The following is a 6,625-nucleotide window of genomic DNA, read 5'->3' as shown; positions in this document are numbered from 1 at the left end:
CTAGATTTGCTAAGCGTAATGCGTTACCTTTCACTTCCTTGGACGTTGTGGTATCTGTTTCCACACCGATGGGTCATTCGGTGTTAGCTAAACGTCTAGTTATGGGTTGTCCTCTAGAATTTGAGAGAAATATTTTAACTGCTAATTTGATGATTCTTGCGATGGAGGATTTTGATTGCATTCTGGGAATAGATGTGCTGACTGTGTTTAGAGCTACTGTGGACTGTTATCAGAAGTTTGTGCAGTTTCGTCCAATTGAGGGCGACAGTTGGTTTTTCTATGGAGAGGGAGCGCGACCCCCGATGCCTGTGGTTTCTGCTCTGAAAACCTGTCGTGCTTTAGAGTCGGGCGGGGAAGGCTACCTTATCTATGCTATTGATTCGTCCGCAGTTAGTGTCGGTATCAGTGACATTCCAGTGGTTTGCGAGTTTCCGAATGTTTTTCCCGAGGAGATTCCTGGTTTTCCTCCCGTTCGGGAAGTGGATTTCGGCATTGATTTAGTGCCAGGCACGACACCAATCTCTAGAGCTCCTTATCGTTTAGCTCCATCAGAGATGCAGGAATTGAAACAGCAGTTGCAAGATCTTCTTGACAAGGGGTATATTCGACCCAGTGTGTCCCCGTGGGGAGCACCAGTTCTTTTCGTCAAAAAGAAGGATGGTTCTATGCGGCTCTGCATAGATTATCGGCAGTTGAATCGTGCTACGATAAAGAATAAGTATCCGTTGCCACGGATTGATGATTTATTTGATCAACTGCAAGGTACCTCTGTATATTCCAAGATTGATTTAAGGTCTGGTTATCATCAGCTTCGAGTTCATCAGGGAGACATATCGAAGACTGCATTCAGGACCCGGTACGGGCATTATGAGTTTCTGGTTATGCCTTTTGGGGTGACGAATGCACCAGCAGTTTTTATGGATCTGATGAATCGGGTATTTCGGGATTTCTTGGATAAGTTTGTTGTGGTGTTTATAGATGATATCTTAATCTATTCGCATAATCAGCAAGAACACGTACAACACTTAAGGATTATTTTGCAGACACTTCGCGAGAATCAGCTTTATGCGAAGTTGAGTAAATGTGAGTTTTGGACTGACAGAGTTGTATTCCTTGGTCATGTCATTTCTAGCAAGGGAGTTTCAGTTGACCCGAGCAAGGTGGAAGCGGTATTGAACTGGTCGCGTCCAACGACAGTAGCCGAGATCCGCAGTTTTCTGGGATTGGCTCGGTATTATCGCCGTTTCATTGTCAACTTCTCTCAGATTGCTAAGCCACTCACTCAGCTCACTCGGAAAGATGTTTCATTTGAGTGGACATCAGAGTGCGAAGAGAGTTTTCTGGAACTTCGCAGACGTTTGACATCTGCGCCTGTTTTGGCTTTACCGTCTGGATCTGGTGGTTTCAGTGTCTACACCGATGCTTCTTTGCAGGGACTAGGGTGTGTTCTGATGCAGAATGAGCATGTGATTGCTTATGCGTCGAGACAGTTGAAGTCTCATGAGGAAAACTATCCTGTTCATGATCTGGAATTAGCAGCGATCGTTTTTGCTTTGAAAATCTGGCGCCATTATCTGTATGGTGAGCGATTTGAGATTTTCACTGATCATAAGAGTTTGAAGTATCTGTTCACTCAGGCTGAGTTGAACATGCGTCAGCGTCGTTGGATGGATCTACTCAAGGATTATGATTGTGAGATCAAGTATCATCCAGGATCTGCGAATCTCACGGCCGATGCTCTTAGTCGGAAGGTGAGATTGTCTGCTCTTCAGACTTGTGCTGTATCTGAGATTATTCAGGATTTCTGTTCGATGGGATTCAATTGTAAGCATCGGAAGGGAACCGACGGTATCCGTGTAGCTACTATTTTGTCTGAGCCAGTTCTGTATTCTCGGATTAGAGATGCTCAGATGTCTGATTCTAAGGTTCAGAAATTAGCTCGGTTGGCTGATGGAGATAATACTTCTGGATTCCACTATCAGTCCGAGGGTCTTTTGTGTTTATCTGGTCGTGTTGTTGTACCGGAAGATGACACTTTGAGGGAGGAGATTTTATCCCAGGCTCATCGTAGCAAGTTGAGTGTTCATCCGGGGAGCAACAAGATGTATAAGGATTTGAGGACTCGATTTTGGTGGAAAGGTATGAAACGTAATGTTTATCAGTATGTCTCCAAGTGCCTAGTCTGTCAGCAGGTGAAGGCTGAGTATCGACGACCTGGAGGGTTATTGCAGAATCTTCCTATTCCGGAGTGGAAGTGGGAGCATATCACGATGGACTTCGTGACTCACTTGCCTATGTCTGTGGGAAATAAAGATGCTATCTGGGTGGTAGTGGATCGGCTTACTAAGTCTGCCCATTTTCTTCCGTATAACAGAGATTTCACTTTCGATCGGATGGCACGGTTGTACATTCAGGAGATTGTACGGTTTCACGGTGTGCCCGTGAGTATCGTTAGTGACAGAGATCCTCGATTTACATCTAGATTTTGGGGCAGCTTTCAGCAAGCTTTGGGCACTACCTTGAGTTTGAGTACTGCGTATCACCCAGAGACTGACGGTCAGTCAGAGAGGACTATTCGTACTCTTGAAGATATGTTGAGATCTTGTGTGATGGATTTCGGGCTAGCTTGGCAGGATCATCTGCCACTGATAGAGTTTGCATACAACAACAGTTTTCATAGGAGTATTGGTATGTCTCCGTTTGAAGCATTGTATGGTCGACGTTGTCGTACTCCTTTGTTCTGGGAGGAAGTCGGAGAACGACAGGTCGAGGGTCCAGAATTGATTCAGCAGGCCATGGACAAAGTTCTTGTGATCAAACAGCGGATTAAGACTGCTCAGGATCGACAAGCAAGTTATGCGAACACCAAGCGCAGACCTCTTCATTTTGATGCAGGCGAGAAAGTGTTTCTCAAGGTATCACCTTTTCGGAGGATTCTGAGGTTTGGACTCAAGGGTAAGCTATCTCCGAGATTCATTGGCCCTTTTGAGATCTTAGAATGCGTGGGAGATTTGGCCTACAGATTAGCTTTGCCACCGTATCTGTCTAGTGTTCACAATGTGTTTCATGTGTCCTTGTTAAGACGATACGTAGCGGATGAGTCTCATGTTTTGCATCCGACAGAAGTTCAGCTGAATCCGGATTTGTCTTTTGTGGAAAGACCGGTTTCGATCTTAGACCGGAAGGATAAGGTACTGCGGAATAAGACTATTCCTCTTGTCTTAGTGCAGTGGCAGCGCCGAGGTACTGAAGAAGCTACTTGGGAGCTAGAGAGTCGCATGCGGTCAGAGCATCCAGAGTTGTTCTAGTTGTAGTACTTCAGTTATGATTGTAATTTCAGTTGTACTTTCAATTGTAATTCATTCTTAAGTTGAATGTATTGATGTTCAGAATTGTCATTCTTCAGACTTGATTTCGCGGACGAAATCCTTTTTAGGGGGGAAGAATGTAGTATCCCGATACCTAATTTGAGTTAATTATTGGATAAATTCTATTTCGGTGGGATCGGAAGGACCGATCATGGTTCGGATCGTCCGATCAGAGATCGGATCGTCCGATCAGGGATCGGAAGGACCGGTCAGGGTTCGGATCGTCCGATCAGAGTTCGGACCGTCCGAGACAGGTGGCTGGACACGTGGAAGACATGCAGGTGGCTGGACACGTGGAAGACATGCAGGGATTCGGATCGTCCGATCAGTGTTCGGATCGTCCGAAGAGTACCGGATCGGATCGTCCGAAGTGGTTCGGATCGTCCGAAGTGGAACGGATCGTCCGATCGTTGTCTATAAATAGAGGCGCGAGGCTTCACTATTCCCTCGCCAATTCCGAGTGTTCCAGAGCGTTTTAGTCGTTTCTGATAGGTTTCTAGTCTTTTCCCGAGGTTTAGGCACTAGCGAGGAGCTACTGGTTTTGTAGCGGAGCTGTGCTCTAGTTGGGAGCTAGCGGCATCAGTGGGCTGACTACGGACGCGGACTTGATTCTAGGGCTGATTGCTAGGATCTACTGATTTGAGGTACGAAAGTACTATCCGAGATAGCAGGATTGAGTATGCTTTACTATGTGTTGCATGTTTATATGATGCATTATTATCTGTCATATGATGCATGGTTTGTTATGCGGCATTTGCATAATCATGTTGAGCCTGATTATCTTTGAGATAGCCTGTTGAGAGGGTGCTCAGCCCTCGTTTGTTGTGGATGGTTGGACCCCGTTGGCCGACGGTGGTCAGGTCACCGGTATATCCACAGGTTTATTTTGGTATGGGAGCCACCTCCTGGTGCGACGGCGCAGAGTGCTACATACCTTGACGTCATTTGCCTGAGCAGTATTTCGTTATACCCAGATCCTGGTATCCAGTACATTTTGCATACATGCATGTCATAGTCTTGTATACTCATGCTTTCGGTGCTGAGCGTTTTATGCTCACGTCCTCGGTTTATCTCTGTTTTGGACACCCTATTCGATGGGGCAGGTCTCAGGTTGGACGGTCCAGGAGGGAGTGGACAGGGAGCTGGCAGAGGTTGATTCGTAGTTGTTGGTATTTATTCTTGGATTTAGTTCGATCTGGTTGTTTAAGTATTTTTGTACTTACAGTTTCGATTGGGTTGTATTACTTATTCCGCTGTTTACCTGATTCAGTTTTTAATATAAATTTTGCATGCTTAAGTTCTGATTAGTAGGTGATTCTGGAACGGGTCACTACAATTCATGATCTAGAATTAGCTGCTATTGTGTTTGCGCTAAAGATCTGGCGTCATTACTTGTACGGGGTTAAGTTTGAAATTTTTACTGATCATAAGAGTCTGAAGTATCTGTTCACTCAGGCTGAGTTGAACATGAGACAACGTCGTTGGATGGATCTACTTAAAGATTATGACTGCGAGATCAAATACCATCCAGGTTCTGCGAATCTCACAGCCGATGCTCTTAGTCGCAAGGTGAGAGCCTCTGCACTTCAGACCAGTGCTATGATTAGTACTATTTAGGATTGTTGTTCATTGGGATTTAATTTCAAACATCGGAAAGGTTTGGAGAGCATTCGTGTTGCTACCATTTTATCTGAGCCAGCTTTGTTCGCTCGGATTCGAGATGCTCAGATGTCTGATCTCAAGACTCAGAGATTAGCCCGGTTGGCTGGTGGAGATAGTAATTTCCATTATCAGTCTAATGGTCTTCTGTGTTTGTCTAATCGGGTTGTAGTACCAGAGGATGATACTTTGAGGGAAGAGATCTTGGCTCAGGCTCATCGAAGCAAGTTGAGTGTCCATCCAGGAAGCAACAAGATGTATAAAGATTTGAGGACACGATTTTGGTGGAAAGGGATGAAGCGCAGCGTTTATCAGTTTGTTTCCAAGTGTCTTGTTTGTCAGCAGGTTAAGGCAGAGCACCGTCGACCGGGAGGATTATTGCTGAACTTACCTATTCCTGAATGGAAGTGGGAGCATATTGCGATGGACTTCATTACTCACTTACCATTGTCTTCGAGGAATAGTGATGCTATTTGGGTAGTGGTGGATCGACTCACCAAATCTGCTCATTTTCTGCCATATAACCGTGATTTCACTTTCGATCGTATGGATCGATTGTACATTCCAGAGATTGTACGTTTGCATGGAGTGCCTGTCAGTATTGTTAGTGATAGAGATCCTCGTTTTACCTCACGATTTTGGGGTAGTTTCCAGTCGGCATTGGGCACTTCATTAAGTTTGAGTACAGCTTATCATCCAGAGACCGACGGTTAGACGGAGAGGACTATCCGTACACTTGAGGATATGATGCGAGCTTGTGTGATGGATTTCGGAACCGCTTGGCAGGATCATTTGCCTTTGATTGAGTTCGCATACAACAACAGCTATCATCGTAGTATTGGTATGGCACCATTTGAGGCGTTGTATGGGCGACGTTGTCGTACTCCATTATTTTGGGATGAAGTTGGGGAACGACATGTTGAGGGACCGGAGTTAGTCCAGCAGGCTATTGATAAGGTTGCAATAATCAAGAAACGGATTAAGATCGCTCAGGATCGACAGGCTAGTTATGCGAACACCAAGCGGCGACCTCTTTATTTTCAGCCAGGTGAGAAAGTGTTTATCCGAGTTTCGCCTTTTCGCAGGATTTTGAGATTTGGTCTCAAGGGTAAGCTATCTCCGAGATTTATTGGTCCTTTTGAGATTCTGGAATGTGTGGGAGATTTGGCTTACAGGTTAGCATTACCTCCGTATCTGTCTGGGATTCATGATGTGTTCCACGTATCTTTGTTGAGACGATATGTAGCAGATGAGTCTCACATCTTGCATCCATCTGAAGTTCAACTAAATTCAGATTTGTCTTACGTGGAACGACCAGTGCGGATCCTCGATCGCAAAGACAAGGTGTTGCGGAATAAGATCATTCCTCTTGTCTTAGTTCAGTGGCAGCGCAGAGGCACTGAAGAAGCCACTTGGGAGCTGGAGAGTCGTATGCGTTCGGAGCATCCAGAGCTCTTTTGAGTTGTACTATGGTTGTAATATGGAGGTGTGTGTATTTTTCTGTTGTAATCCAAATATCAGTTGTATTCAACAACAATTGAGATGTAATAACGATGTTGTTATTTCAGTTTTTGTTCATCCTATAAACTTGATTTCGA

This window comes from Primulina eburnea, unplaced genomic scaffold, assembly GCF_022965805.1.
Source record: "Primulina eburnea isolate SZY01 unplaced genomic scaffold, ASM2296580v1 ctg845_ERROPOS134763+, whole genome shotgun sequence".
Classification (NCBI taxonomy): domain Eukaryota; kingdom Viridiplantae; phylum Streptophyta; class Magnoliopsida; order Lamiales; family Gesneriaceae; genus Primulina; species Primulina eburnea.
This window is presented reverse-complemented; position numbering follows the sequence as displayed.